This window comes from Oncorhynchus masou, chromosome 23, assembly GCF_036934945.1.
Source record: "Oncorhynchus masou masou isolate Uvic2021 chromosome 23, UVic_Omas_1.1, whole genome shotgun sequence".
NCBI classification, from domain to species: domain Eukaryota; kingdom Metazoa; phylum Chordata; class Actinopteri; order Salmoniformes; family Salmonidae; genus Oncorhynchus; species Oncorhynchus masou.
This window is the reverse complement of record NC_088234.1, coordinates 5,189,255-5,206,754: the sequence shown is the minus strand read 5'-3', so window position 1 is coordinate 5,206,754 and position 17,500 is coordinate 5,189,255.

Genomic DNA, 17,500 nt, shown 5'->3' with positions numbered 1-17,500 from the left:
AAGCGATTCTCAAACCTTACGTAAAACAAATCCTTCACCTACAGAGAAGGAACCTGGAGAAGAGTCCCCTAAGTAAGCTGGTCCTGGGGCTCTGTTCACAAGCAAAAACAGACCCCACAGAGCCCCAGGACAGTAACACAATTAGACCAAACCAAATCATGAGAAAACAAAAAGATAGTTACTTGACACATTGGAATGAATCAACCAAAGAAAGACAGCAAACTAGAATGCTATTTGGCCTTAAACAGAGAGTACACAGTGGCAGAATACCTGACAGTGTACCATCACAGCAGCAAGATGTGTGACCTGTTGCCACAAGAAAAGGGCAACCAGTGAAGAACAAACACCATTGTAAATACAACCCATATTTATGTTTATTTATTTTCACTTTCATACTTCAACTATTTGCACATCCTTACAACACGGTACATTGCCAATAATATACTATTTGAAATATATATTATTTTAACACTTTTGTGAGTGTGATGTTTGGATAAGAGCGTCTGCTAAATGACTTAAATGTAAATGTAATGTTTACTGTTCATTTCTGATTGTTTATTTCCCTCTTATTTATTGTCTATGTCACTTGCTTTGGCAAATTCAAACATGTTTCCCATGCCAATAAAGCCCTTTGAATTTAAATTAATTGAGTCAGATAAGAAAAAAACGGCTTTGTAACGGGAGGGCAGCGGCTTGATCAGTGGCCGGATAATGTAGCGTTCTATTTACTTTTGACCAGGAACCGATGTAGGCAATACGGTGGCACTTGGAACGCCAGCATGACCGTCTGTTTATGACCGGAGGGGAACACGCACCCACGTCTGGCTGGCAGTAAAATGTGGTTGAATAATCGTATTTGTAGAGGGGTTTCGTAACAAGACGTAAAGGTTGTTTCTCCACTACACGCGTAGAAGTCCTAACGCCCTGGCCCAGAGCTACCGTAACTCTAGAAATAAAGGCTTTTATCAATGCGTTAAAATAAGATTTTCTAGAATTCGAGGGTAACGAATTAACCAGCAACACAGTGATATTACAACTTGTTTAGGAACATAATAACATTCATAGGTGATTTTGTCCACATTTTGTCCATGTAACTTGTGAGGGGAAAGTTGTCTATTCACAGTTATAACCTTATCATGTGACCTGGTCACGTTGGCTCTCCAGAAACACACACTCACACAGTGACACCTGTTAATGGCAGGAGTTCATGACCTCTCACATAAAATCCCATTGTGTGTGTGGCCGTGCAGCACCAGGTCCTATTATGTCAAATGTTGTACACGAGCTATCTGGCAGATAGTGTGTATCAGGAGAGAGAGTTTGTTCAATGTACTAAGGGCGTGGACAGGCTCTTCCTTTTGTTAACTATCTATGTCAGTGTTAACTGTCTATCTGAGTGTTAACTGTCTATCTGAGTGTTAACTGTCTATCTGAGTGTTAACTGTCTATCTGAGTGTTAACTGTCTATCTGAGTGTTAACTGTCTGAGTGTTAACTGTCTGAGTGTTAACTATCTATTGGAGTGTTAACTGTCTATCTATCTGTTAACTTGTAATATAAATAGTATATAAATAACATTGGTCTCTCTGTTAACTTGTAATATACATAATATTGGTCTACCTGTTAAAATGCGTAATGTTTATATACATGCAGATGATCCTGTTATGTATGCCGTGGGCCCAACTGTAGACCAGGTGTTGTTAGAGCTGAAATCTGACTTTGTTACCTACCTAAAACTGGTACATAATATGGGCAAGACGACATTTATGTTGTTCTCTAAATTCTCGCAATAAATGTTTCAGATAGACTACATTAGTTAATTTAAGGGTTCTCCCATCAATTCGGTTCCTGCCTATAAATGTCTGGGCGTTTGGATTGTCAAGGATTTAATGTTTAAATAAGGTACTGATGAGCTAGTTAAAAAGATAAGAATTAAAATGGGCTTAAAAAAAAATTCAAAATGGATCTTGCTTCTCCCTACTACTTTGCAGACAGAGTGCAGTGTGTCAAATTGGAGGGCATGCTGTCCGGTCCTCTGGCAGTCTCTATGGGGGTGCCACAGGGTTCAATTCTCGGGCCGACTCGTTTCTCTGTATATATCAATGTTGTTGCTCTTGCTGCAGGCGATTCCCTGATCCACCTCTACGCAGACGACACCATTCTATATACTTCCGGCCGTCCTTGGACACTGTGCTATCTAACCTCCAAACAAGCTTCAATGCCATACAACACTCCTTCCGTGGCCTCTAACTGCTCTTACACGCTAGTAAAACCAAATGCATGCTTTTCAACCGTTCGCTGCCTGCACCCGCACGCCTGACTAGTATCACCACCCTGGATGGTTCCGACCTTGAATATGTGGACATCTATAAGTACCTAGGTGTCTGGCTAGACTGCAAACTCTTCTTCCAGACTCATATCAAACATCTCCAATCGAAAATCAAATCTAGAGTTGGCTTTCTATTCCGCAACAAATCCTCCTTCACTAACGCCGCCAAACTTACCCTAGTAAAACTGACTATCCTACCGATCCTCGACTTCGGCGACGTCATCTACAAAATAGCTTCCAACACTCTACTCAGCAAACTGGATGCAGTTTATCACAGTGCCATCCGTTTTGTCACTAAAGCACCTTATACCACCCACCACTGCGACTTGTATGTTCTAGTCGGCTGGCCCTCGCTACATATTTGTCGCCAGACCCACTGGTTCCAGGTCATCTACAAGTCCATGCTAGGTAAAGCTCCGCCTTATCTCAGTTCACTGGTCACGATGGCAACACCCACCCGTAGCACGCGCTCCAGCAGGTGTATCTCACTGATCATCCCTAAAGCCAACACCTCATTTGGCCGCCTTTCGTTCCAGTTCTCTGCTGCCTGTGACTTGAACGAATTGCAAAAATTGCTGAAGTTGGAGACTTTTATCTCCCTCACCAACTTCAAACATCTGCTATCTGAGCAGCTAACCGATCGCTGCAGCTGTACCAATATCTCTACCTGTACATGACCATCTGATCAGTTATCACTCCAGTGTTAATCTGCAAAATTGTAATTATTCGCCTACCTCCTCATGCCTTTTGCACACAATGTATATAGACTCTTTTTTTCCTACTGTGTTATTGACTTGTTTATTGTTTACTCCATGTGTAACTCTGTGTTGTCTGTTCACACTGCTATGCTTTATCTTGGCCAGGTCGCAGTTGCAAATGAGAACTTGTTCTCAACTAGCCTACCTGGTTAAATAAAGGTGAAATAAATAAAATAAAATTAAAAATAAATAAAAACAGCGGGAAGCAGATTGTACAGTTAACTTTCCTGACAGTTCTTGACTGGTCACACCATATACCAGAACTCAGCTGCCACTACTCTTAAACCTTTGGATGCTGTTTACCACAGCACACTTCACTTTATCACAGGTTTAATACTCATCACTACATCCTGTATCTAAAGGTTGGCTCATCACTACATCCTGCATCTAAAGGTTGGCTGGTCATCAGGTTTAATACTCATCACTACATCCTGTATCTAAAGGTTGGCTCATCACTACATCCTGTATCTAAAGGTTGGCTCATCCCTACATCCTGTATCTAAAGGTTGGCTCATCCCTACATCCTGTATCTAAAGGTTGGCTGGTCATCAGTTTTAATACTCATCACTACATCCTGTATCTAAAGGTTGGCTCATCACTACATCCTGCATCTAAAGGTTGGCTGGTCATCAGGTTTAATACTCATCACTACATCCTGTATCTAAAGGTTGGCTCATCACTACATCCTGTATCTAAAGGTTGGCTCATCCCTACATCCTGTATCTAAAGGTTTGGCTCATCCCTACATCCTGTATCTAAAGGTTGACTCATCCCTACATCCTGTATCTAAAGGTTTGGCTCATCCCTACATCCTGTATCTAAAGGTTGGCTCATCCATACATCCTGTATCTAAAGGTTGGCTCATCCCTACATCCTGTATCTAAAGGTTGGCTCATCCCTACATCCTGTATCTAAAGGTTGGCTCATCCCGACATCCTGTATCTAAAGGTTGGCTCATCCCTACATCCTGTATCTAAAGGTTGGCTCATCACTACATCCTGTATCTAAAGGTTGGCTGGTCCTCAGGTTTAATACTCATCACTACATCCTGTATCTAAAGGTTGGCTCATCACTACATCCTGTATCTAAAGGTTGGCTCATCCCTACATCCTGTATCTAAAGGTTGGCTGGTCCTCAGGTTTAATACTCATCACTACATCCTGTATCTAAAGGTTGGCTCATCACTACATCCTGTATCTAAAGGTTGGCTCATCCCTACATCCTGTATCTAAAGGTTGGCTCATCCCTACATCCTGTATCTAAAGGTTGGCTCATCCCTACATCCTGTATCTAAAGGTTGGCTGGTCCTCAGGTTTAATACTCATCCCTACATCCTGTATCTAAAGGTTGGCTCATCACTACATCCTGTATCTAAAGGTTGGCTCATCCCTACATCCTGTATCTAAAGGTTGGCTCATCACTACATCCTGTATCTAAAGGTTGGCTCATCCCTACATCCTGTATCTAAAGGTTGGCTGGTCCTCATTAAAGTCTCCTAGATCACTTCACTATTCTCTTTTTGTTTACAGAGTTCTACTACACAAGTTTACAACTTACCTAACTACGTCGTTGAAGTATAAAAACACGAGTTACCAACCACATTCACAGGGTTGGGTATTAAATGTTGAGGTTCCTTGGGTCTGCGCCAAATCAGGTAAATCCGCTTTTAGTTTTAATGCGCCTGCTGAATCAATTTGCAGAACTCATTATGATTGGATGTTCTGGTGCAGCTCAGGCAGCTTAGGGTGTTTATTATGAAGGACCACATAGCTGAGGAATGTAACAGTTTTTCTGTTGTGTTTTGTATTGATTGACGTTTTATCTTACATTGTAATTAGTGTTGAATTGCTGTGATCGGGGCACCTTTCAGAAAGAGACCCTGGTCTCAATGGGTTTTAACCTGCATAAATAAAGAATGAAACATAATAATATGTTCCCTATATAGTGCACTACTTTTGACCAGGGCCCATTGGCATTATATTCCCTATATAGTGCACTACTTTTGACCAGGGCTCATTGGCATTATATTCCCTATATAGTGCACTACGCTTGACCAGGGCCCATTGGCATTATATTCCCTATATAGTGCACTACTTTTGACCAGGGCCCATTGGCATTATATTCCCTATATAGTGCACTACTTTTGACCAGGGCCCATTGTCCTTATATTCCCTACATAGTACACTACTTTTGAGTCCAATAGGTGTTTTCCATGGTCATGGGAAGGAAAGACCCAACATCATAAAGTACCGTTACACAATGCCTCGTTTTACCATTGAGCCACTAGAGGGGGCTATCTACAGTATCTCTCTGAGAGAGAGAGAGCCAGAGCCACAGAGACAGAGCCAGAGAGACAGAGCCAGAGAGACAGAGCCAGAGAGAGAGAGCCAGGGAGAGAGAGCCAGAGAGAGAGAGCCAGAGAGAGAGAGCCAGAGAGAGAGAAGCCAGAGAGAGAGAGCCAGAGAGAGAGCCAGAGAGAGAGAGAGCCAGAGAGAGAGAAAGCCAGAGAGTGAGAGAGCCAGAGAGTGAGAGAGCCAGAGAGAGAGAGCCAGAGAGAGAGAGCCAGAGAGAGAGAGAGAGAGCCAGAGAGAGAGAGCCAGAGAGAGAGCCAGAGAGAGCCAGAGCCAGAGAGAGAGCCAGAGAGAGAGAGAGAGCCAGAGAGAGAGAGAGCCAGAGAGAGAGCCAGAGAGAGCCAGAGAGAGAGCCAGAGAGAGCCAGAGAGAGAGCCAGAGAGAGAGAGAGAGCCAGAGAGAGAGCCAGAGAGAGAGAGAGAGCCAGAGAGAGAGAGAGCCAGAGAGAGAGCCAGAGAGAGCCAGAGAGAGAGAGCCAGAGAGAGAGAGCCAGAGAGAGAGAGAGAGAGCCAGAGAGAGAGCCAGAGAGAGCCAGAGAGAGCCAGAGAGAGAGCCAGAGAGAGAGAGCCAGAGAGAGAGAAGAGCCAGAGAGAGAGAGAGAGCCAGAGAGAGAGAAAGAGCCAGAGAGAGAGAGAGAGAGAGAGAGAGCCAGAGAGAGAGAGATAGAGATAGAGAGAGAGCCAGAGAGAGCCAGAGAGAGAGAGCCAGAGAGAGAGAGCCAGAGAGAGCCAGAGAGAGAGAGAGAGAGCCAGAGAGAGAGAGAGAGAGCCAGAGAGAGAGAGAGAGCCAGAGAGAGAGAGAGAGCCAGAGAGAGAGAGAGAGCCAGAGAGAGAGAGAGAGCCAGAGAGAGAGAGACCTGCTTATTTACCTACACATACTGTACATTACAATGATTTGAAGTGTTTTCCATCAGGAAACGGAGGCTTCCACCTGCATCCATCTGAACTGGCTCACGCTGCGGAATGTTCCTCTCTGTTCCACTGGACATTGTATCAGTTCCATAGTAAAAGCAGACAATACTTAAGACATTCAAAGTGAGTTTAATCATTTAATTCATAACATTTTGTAGGAATAGCAGGGATCATTAGTCTGATTATGTATGTTTTTACAGGACGTAACACATCATACAAAATGGAGGAAGTTGTTCACAATCGTGAAACAAATTATACATTATAACAAACTGAACTCCATATTATGATGTAAGGCAGACTAACTAAGTATTGATCAGTCTGTAGACTAACTAGGTATTGATCAGTCTGTAGACTAACTAGCTATTGATCACAGTTTGTAGACTAACTAGGTATTTATCAGTCTGTAGACTGACTAGGTATTGATCACAGTCTGTAGACTAACTAGGTATTGATCAGTCTGTAGACTAACTAGGTTATTGATCAGTCTGTAGACTAACTAAGTTATTGATCACAGTCTGAAGCCTAACTAGGTATTTATCAGTCTGTAGACTAACTAGGTATTGATCAGTCTGTAGACTAACTAGGTATTGATCACAGTTTGTAGAGAAACTAGGTATTGATCAGTCTGTAGACTAACTAGGTTATTGATCACAGCCTGTAGACTAACTAGGTATTGATCAGTCTGTAGACTAACTATGTTATTGATCACAGTCTGTAGACTAATTTGGTTATTGATCAGTCTGTAGACTAACTCGGATATAGATCAGTCTGTAGACTAACAAGGTCACAGTCTGTCTGTCTGTCTGTCTGTCTGTCTGTCTGTCTGTCTGTCTGTCTGTCTGTCTGTCTGTCTGTCTGTCTGTCTGTCTGTCTGTCTGTCCTCTCCATATGTGGGGATTCTAATTTTAGTTCATGAGAAATCTACCCTGGACACGCACACACACACACACACACACCCTTCCAGAGCGGTGTAACCTACACTCTGACCTGTTAGGATTGTTTAGGGGTCACATCTCTGTGGGTCACAGGGTCTCCTGCGTAATGGAGGGGCTTGGACCCATGATATAGTGGTGACAGTATAGCTAATGCCGTACACAGATTTTCCTGCACTGTGTATGACTATTGTATTGCTAGATATTGCTGCATTGTTGGAGCTAGAAACTTAAGTAAAACTGTGTACAAGACCAAATGCACTTTGATTAGATTTTTCAAAGTGTCTCAGAGTAGGAGTGCTGATTTAGCCAGTAGTCATAGTAACAGTCTTTCTCTCAGTAGGTTAATACCGTCTTGAGTCAGTAGTCATAGTAACAGTCTTTCTCTCAGTAGGTTAATACCGTCTTGAGTCAGTAGTCATAGTAACGGTCTTTCTCTCAGTAGGTTAATGCCGTCTTGAGTCAGTAGTCATAGTAACGCTCTTTCTCTCAGTAGGTTAATGCCCTCTTGAGTCAGTAGTCATAGTAACGCTCTTTCTCTCAGTAGGTTAATGCCGTCTTGAGTCAATAGTCATAGTAACGCTCTTTCTCTCAGTAGGTTAATGCCGTCTTGAGTCAGTAGTCATAGTAACGGTCTTTCTCTCAGTAGGTTAATGCCGTCTTGAGTCAGTAGTCATAGTAACGCTCTTTCTCTCAGTAGGTTAATGCCGTCTTGAGTCAGTAGTCATAGTAACAGAATTTCTCAGTAGGTTAATGCCGTCTTGAGTCAGTAGTCATAGTAACGGTCTTTCTCTCAGTAGGTTAATGCCGTCTTGAGTCAGTAGTCATAGTAACGCTCTTTCTCTCAGTAGGTTAATGCCGTCTTGAGTCAGTAGTCATAGTAACAGAATTTCTCAGTAGGTTAATGCCGTCTTGAGTCAGTAGTCATAGTAACAGTCTTTCTCTCAGTAGGTTAATGCCGTCTTGAGTCAGTAGTCATAGTAACGCTCTTTCTCTCAGTAGGTTAATGCCGTCTTGAGTCAGTAGTCATAGTAACGCTCTTTCTCTCAGTAGGTTAATGCCGTCTTGAGTCAGTAGTCATAGTAACAGTCTTTCTCTCAGTAGGTTAATGCCGTCTTGAGTCAGTAGTCATAGTAACGGTCTTTCTCTCAGTAGGTTAATGCCGTCTTGAGTCAGTAGTCATAGTAACGCTCTTTCTCAGTAGGTTAATGCCGTCTTGAGTCAGTAGTCATAGTAACAGTCTTTCTTAGTAGGTTAATGCAGTCTTGAGTCAGTAGTCATAGTAACAGTCTTTCTCTCAGTAGGTTAATGCCGTCTTGAGTCAGTAGTCATAGTAACAGTCTTTCTCTCAGTAGGTTAATGCCGTCTTGAGTCAGTAGTCATAGTAACGGTCTTTCTCTCAGTAGGTTAATGCCGTCTTGAGTCAGTAGTCATAGTAACAGTCTTTCTCAGTAGGTTAATGCAGTCTTGAGTCAGTAGTCATAGTAACAGTCTTTCTCTCAGTAGGTTAATGTAGTCTTGAGTCAGTAGTCATAGTAACAGTCTTTCTCTCAGTAGGTTAATGCCGTCTTGAGTCAGTAGTCATAGTAACAGTCTTTCTCTCAGTAGGTTAATGCCGTCTTGAGTCAGTAGTCATAGTAACGCTCTTTCTCTCAGTAGGTTAATGCCGTCTTGAGTCAGTAGTCATAGTAACGCTCTTTCTCAGTAGGTTAATGCCGTCTTGAGTCAGTAGTCATAGTAACAGTCTTTCTTAGTAGGTTAATGCAGTCTTGAGTCAGTAGTCATAGTAACAGTCTTTCTCTCAGTAGGTTAATGCCGTCTTGAGTCAGTAGTCATAGTAACAGTCTTTCTCTCAGTAGGTTAATGCCGTCTTGAGTCAGTAGTCATAGTAACGGTCTTTCTCTCAGTAGGTTAATGCCGTCTTGAGTCAGTAGTCATAGTAACAGTCTTTCTCAGTAGGTTAATGCAGTCTTGAGTCAGTAGTCATAGTAACAGTCTTTCTCTCAGTAGGTTAATGTAGTCTTGAGTCAGTAGTCATAGTAACAGTCTTTCTCTCAGTAGGTTAATGCCGTCTTGAGTCAGTAGTCATAGTAACAGTCTTTCTCTCAGTAGGTTAATGCCGTCTTGAGTCAGTAGTCATAGTAACGCTCTTTCTCTCAGTAGGTTAATGCCGTCTTGAGTCAGTAGTCATAGTAACAGTCTTTCTCAGTAGGTTAATGCAGTCTTGAGTCAGTAGTCATAGTAACAGTCTTTCTCTCAGTAGGTTAATGTAGTCTTGAGTCAGTAGTCATAGTAACAGTCTTTCTCTCAGTAGGTTAATGCCGTCTTGAGTCAGTAGTCATAGTAACAGTCTTTCTCTCAGTAGGTTAATGCCGTCTTGAGTCAGTAGTCATAGTAACGCTCTTTCTCTCAGTAGGTTAATGCCGTCTTGAGTCAGTAGTCATAGTAACGGTCTTTCTCTCAGTAGGTTAATGCCGTCTTGAGTCAGTAGTCATAGTAACGCTCTTTCTCTCAGTAGGTTAATGCAGTCTTGAGTCAGTAGTCATAGTAACGTCTTTCTCTCAGTAGGTTAATGCAGTCTTGAGTCAGTAGTCATAGTAACAGTCTTTCTCTCAGTAGGTTAATGCCGTCTTGAGTCAGTAGTCATAGTAACGCTCTTTCTCTCAGTAGGTTAATGCAGTCTTGAGTCAGTAGTCATAGTAACGCTCTTTCTCTCAGTAGGTTAATGTCGTGTTGAGTCAGTAGTCATAGTAACAGTCTTTCTCTCAGTAGGTTAATGCCGTCTTGAGTCAGTAGTCATAGTAACAGTCTTTCTCTCAGTAGGTTAATGCAGTCTTGAGTCAGTAGTCATAGTAACGGTCTTTCTCTCAGTAGGTTAATGCCGTCTTGAGTCAGTAGTCATAGTAACAGTCTTTCTCTCAGTAGGTTAATGCCGTGTTGAGTCAGTAGTCATAGTAACAGTCTTTCTCTCAGTAGGTTAATGCCGTGTTGAGTCAGTAGTCATAGTAACAGTCTTTCTCTCAGTAGGTTAATGCAGTCTTGAGTCAGTAGTCATAGTAACGGTCTTTCTCTCAGTAGGTTAATGCAGTCTTGAGTCAGTAGTCATAGTAACAGTCTTTCTCTCAGTAGGTTAATGTAGTCTTGAGTCAGTAGTCATAGTAACAGTCTTTCTCTCAGTAGGTTAATGCAGTCTTGAGTCAGTAGTCATAGTAACAGTCTTTCTCTCAGTAGGTTAATGCCGTCTTGAGTCAGTAGTCATAGTAACGTCTTTCTCTCAGTAGGTTAATGTAGTCTTGAGTCAGTAGTCATAGTAACAGTCTTTCTCTCAGTAGGTTAATGTAGTCTTGAGTCAGTAGTCATAGTAACAGTCTTTCTCTCAGTAGGTTAATGTAGTCTTGAGTCAGTAGTCATAGTAACAGTCTTTCTCTCAGTAGGTTAATGTAGTCTTGAGTCAGTAGTCATAGTAACAGTCTTTCTCTCAGTAGGTTAATGTCTGGCAGTCTAACATTTAACAGTTTACAGTCTTCCTGTGAGAAAGAAGAAAGGTCACAGAGTTCATGTTGTGAAACAAACACACGCAAACACACAAATACACCCACATTGACCCACACACACGTACACACGTCATGTAAAGAAGATACCTCTAGTAGTCAGGCTTCCTCAAAATATGTGGAGATTCTAATTTTAGTTCATGAGAAATCTACCCAGCATATGAACACACACACACACACACACACACACACACACACACACACACACACACACACACACACACACACACACACACACACACACACACACACACACACACACACTTCCAGAGCGGTGTAACCTACACTCTGACCTGTTAGGATTGTTTAAGGGTCACATCTCTGTGTGTCACAGGGTCTCCTGCGTAATGGAGGGGCTTGGGCTCATGATATAGTGGTGACAGTAGTGATGTAGGTTTGTGTGATCAGTAACCCTGCCAAGGCCTGTATGTATCTACTGGATTCTAGTCATGTATACAGTTGAAGTTGGACGTTTACATACACCTTGCTGCACCCTCGACAACTACTGTGATTATTATTATTATTATTATTATATTTGAACATTTGAACATCTTGGCCAGGTTCTGTTATAATCTCCACCCGGGACAGCCAGAAGAGGACTGGCCACCCCTCATAGCCTGATTTCTCTCTAGGTTTCTTCCTAGGTTTTGGCCTTTCTAGGGAGTTTTTCCTAGCCAACGTGTTTCTACACCTGCATTGCTTGATGTTTGAGGTTTTAGGCTGGGTTTCTGTACAGCACCTTGAGATATCAGCTGATGTACGAAGGGCTATATAAATAAATTTGATTTGACCTGAGCCAAATACATTTAAACTCAGTTTTTCACAATTCCTGACATTTAATCCAAGTAAAAATTCCCTGTTTTAGATCAGTTAGGATCACCACTGTATTTTAAGAATGTAAAATGTCAGAATAATAGTAGAGAGAATTATTTATTTCAGCTTTTATTGCTTTCATCACATTCCCAGTGGGTCAGAAGTTTACATACACTCAATTTGTAGTTGGTAGCATTGCCTTTGAATTGTTTAACTTGTGTCAAACCTTTTGGGTAGCCTTCCACAAGCTTCCCACAATAAGTTGGGTTAATTTTGTCCCATTCCTCCTGGCAAAGCTTGTGTAACTGAGTCAGGTTTGTAGGCCTCCTGACAGAGCTGGTGTAACTGAGTCAGGTTTGTAGGCCTCCTGACAGAGCTGGTGTAACTGAGTCAGGTTTGTAGGCCTAATGACAGAGCTGGTGTAACTGAGTCAGGTTTGTAGGCCTCCTGACAGAGCTGGTGTAACTGAGTCAGGTTTGTAGGCCTCCTGACAGAGCTGGTGTAACTGAGTCAGGTTTGTAGGCCTCCTGACAGAGCTGGTGTAACTGAGTCAGGTTTGTAGGCCTCCTGACAGAGCTGGTGTAACTGAGTCAGGTTTGTAGGCCTCCTGACAGAGCTGGTGTAACTGAGTCAGGTTTGTAGGCCTCCTGACAGAGCTGGTGTAACTGAGTCAGGTTTGTAGGCCTCCTGACAGAGCTGGTGTAACTGAGTCAGGTTTGTAGGCCTCCTGACAGAGCTGGTGTAACTGAGTCAGGTTTGTAGGCCTAATGACAGAGCTGGTGTAACTGAGTCAGGTTTGTAGGCCTCCTGACAGAGCTGGTGTAACTGAGTCAGGTTTGTAGGCCTCCTGACAGAGCTGGTGTAACTGAGTCAGGTTTGTAGGCCTCCTGACAGAGCTGGTGTAACTGAGTCAGGTTTGTAGGCCTCCTGACAGAGCTGGTGTAACTGAGTCAGGTTTGTAGGCCTCCTGACAGAGCTGGTGTAACTGAGTCAGGTTTGTAGGCCTCCTGACAGAGCTGGTGTAACTGAGTCAGGTTTGTAGGCCTCCTGACAGAGCTGGTGTAACTGAGTCAGGTTTGTAGGCCTCCTGACAGAGCTGGTGTAACTGAGTCAGGTTTGTAGGCCTCCTGACAGAGCTGGTGTAACTGAGTCAGGTTTGTAGGCCTCCTGACAGAGCTGGTGTAACTGAGTCAGGTTTGTAGGCCTCCTGACAGAGCTGGTGTAACTGAGTCAGGTTTGTAGGCCTCCTGACAGAGCTGGTGTAACTGAGTCAGGTTTGTAGGCCTCCTTCCTCGCACAGTCTCCTTCCTTTTCAGATCTGCCCACAAATGTTCTATAAGATTGAGGTCAGGGTTTTGTGTTGGCCACTACAATACCTTGACTTTGTTGTCCTTAAGACATTTTCCACAACTTTGGAAGTATGCTTGGGGTCATTGTCCATTTGTAAGACCCATTTGCGACCAAGCTTTAACTTCCTGACTGATGTCTTGAGATGATTCTTCAATGTATCCACATGTCTATACTGTCTATAGACACCATCCTATATAACTACTGTCTATAGACACCATCCTATATAACTACTGTCTATAGACACCATCCTATATAACTACTGTCTATACACACCATCCTATATAACTACTGTCTATAGACACCATCCTATATAACTGTCTATACACACCATCCTATATAACTACTGTCTATAGACACCATCCTATATAACTACTGTCTATACACACCATCTTATATAACTACTGTCTATACACAACATCCTATATAACTACTGTCTATACTGTCTATACACACCATCCTATATAACTACTGTCTATACACACCATCCTATATAACTACTGTCTAGAGACACCATCCTATATAACTGTCTATACACACCATCCTATATAACTACTGTCTATACTGTCTATACACACCATCCTATATAACTACTGTCTATACTGTCTATACACACCATCCTATATAACTACTGTCTATACACACCATCCTATATAACTACTGTCTATACACACCATCCTATATAACTACTGTCTATACTGTCTATACACACCATCCTATATAACTACTGTCTATACACACCATCCTATATAACTACTGTCTATACACACAATACTATATAACTACTGTCTATACACACCATCCTATTATAACTACTGTCTATACACACCATCCTATATAACTACTGTCTATACACACCATACTATATAACTACTGTCTATACACACCATCCTATATAACTACTGTCTATACCGTCTATACACACTATCCTATATAACTACTGTCTATACAAACCATCCTATATAACTACTGTCTATACACACCATCCTATATAACTACTATCTATACGCACCATCCTATATAACTACTGTCTTTACTGTCTATACAAACCATCCTATTATAACTACTGTCTATACACACCATCCTATATAACTACTGTCTATACACACCACCCTATATAACTACTGTCTATACACACCATCCTATATAACTACTGTCTATACTGTCTATACACACCATCCTATATAACTACTGTCTATAGACACCATCCTATATAACTACTGTCTATACTGTCTATACACACCATCCTATATAACTACTGTCTATACACACCATCCTAAATAACTACTGTCTGTACACACCATCCTATATAACTACTGTCTATACACACCATCCTATATAACTACTGTCTATACACACCATCCTATATAACTACTGTCTATACACACCATCCTATATAACTACTGTCTATACTGTATATACACACCATCCTATATAACTACTGTCTATACTGTCTATACACACCATACTATATAACTACTGTCTATACACACCATACTATATAACTACTGTCTATACACACCATACTATATAACTACTGTCTATACACACCATCCTATATATAACTACTGTCTATACACCATCCTATATAACTACTGTCTATACACACCATCCTATATAACTACTGTCTATACACACCATCCTATATATAACTACTGTCTATACACCATCCTATATAACTACTGTCTATACACACAATCCTATATAACTACTGTCTATACACACCATCCTATATAACTACTGTCTATACTGTCTATACACACCATCCTATATAACTACTGTCTATACTGTCTATACACACCATCCTATATAACTACTGTCTATACACACCATCCTATTATAACTACTGTCTATACACACCATGCTATAAAACTACTGTCTATACACACCATCCTATATAACTACTGTCTATACCGTCTATACACACTATCCTATATAACTACTGTCTATACAAACCATCCTATATAACTACTGTCTATACACACCATCCTATATAACTACTGTCTATACGCACCATCCTATATAACTACTGTCTTTACTGTCTATACACACCATCCTATTATAACTACTGTCTATACACACCATCCTATATAACTACTGTCTATACACACCATCTTATATAACTACTGTCTATACACACCATCTTATATAACTACTGTCTATACACACCATCTTATATAACTACTGTCTATACACACCATCTTATATAACTACTGTCTATACACACAATCTTATATAACTACTGTCTATACACACCATCCTATATAACTACTGTCTATACACACCATCTTATATAACTACTGTCTATACACACCATATTATATAACTACTGTCTATACACCATCCTATATAACTACTGTCTATACGCACACCATACTATATAACTACTGTCTATACACCATCCTATATAACTACTGTCTATACTGTCTATACTGTCTATACACACCATCCTATATAACTACTGTCTATAGACACCATCCTATATAACTACTGTCTATACACACCATCCTATATAACTACTGTCTATACTGTCTATACACAACATCCTATATAACTACTGTCTATACTGTCTATACACACCATCCTATATAACTACTGTCTATACTGTCTATACACACCATCCTATATAACTACTGTCTATACTGTCTATACACATCATCCTGTATAACTGTCTATATACACCATCCTATATAACTACTGTCTATACTGTCTATACACACCATCCTATATAACTACTGTCTATACTGTCTATACACACCATCCTATATAACTACTGTCTATACTGTCTATACACATCATCCTGTATAACTACTGTCTATACACACCATCCTATATAACTACTGTCTATACACACCATCATATATAACTACTGTCTACACACACCATCCTATATAACTACTGTCTATACTGTCTATACACGCCATCCTGTATAACTACTGTCTATATACACCATCCTATATAACTACTGTCTATACACACCATCCTATATAACTACTGTCTAATCTGTCTATACACACCCTACTATATAACTACTGTCTATACACACCATCATATTATAACTACTGTCTATACACACCATACTATATAACTACTGTCTATAAACACCATCCTATATAACTACTGTCTATACAAACCATCCTATATAACTACTGTCAATACACACCATCCTATATAACTACTGTCTATACACACCATCCTACATAACTACTGTCTATACACACCATCCTATATAATTACTGTCTATACTGTCTATACACACCATACTATATAACTACTGTCTATAAACACCATCCTATATAACTACTGTCTATACAAACCATCCTGTATAACTACTGTCAATACACACCATCCTATATAACTACTGTCTATACACACCATCCTATATAACTACTGTCTATACACACCATCCTACATAACTACTGTCTATACACACCATCCTATATAACTACTGTCTATACACACCATCCTATCTAACTACTGTCTATACTGTCTATACACACCATCCTATATAACTACTGTCTATACACACCATCCTATATAACTACTGTCTATACACACCATCTTCTATAACTACTGTCTATACTGTCTATACACACCATCCTATATAACTACTGTCTATACTGTCTATACACACCATCCTGTATAACTACTGTCTATACCGTCTATACACAACATCCTATATAACTAGTGTCTATACTGTCTATACACACCATCCTATATAACTACTGTCTATACTGTCTATACACACCATCCTATATAACTACTGTCTATACTGTCTATACACACCATCCTATATAACTACTGTCTATACCATCTATACACAACATCCTATATAACTACTGTCTATACTGTCTATACACACCATCCTATATAACTACTGTCTATATTTTCACACCATACTATATAACTACTGTCTATACTGTCTATACACAACATCCTATATAACTACTGTCTATACTGGCTATACATACCATCCTATATAACTACTGTCTATAGCATCTATACACACCATCATATATAACTACTGTCTACACACACCATCCTATATAACTACTGTCTATACTGTCTATACACACCATCCTATATAACTACTGTCTATATTTTCACACCATACTATATAACTACTGTCTATACTGTCTATACACACCATCCTATATAACTGCTGTCTATACACACCATCCTATATAACTACTGTCTATACACACCATCCTATGTAACTACTGTCTATACTGTCTATACACACCATCCTATATAACTACTGTCTATACACACCATCCTATATAACTACTGTCTATACACACCATCCTATATAACTACTGTCTATACTGTCTATACACACCATCCTATATAACTACTGTCTATACACACCATCCTATATAACTACTGTCTATACTGTCTATACACACCATCCTATATAACTACTGTCTATACACACCATCCTATATAACTACTGTCTATACTGTCTATACACACCATCCTATATAACTACTGTCTATACTGTCTATACAC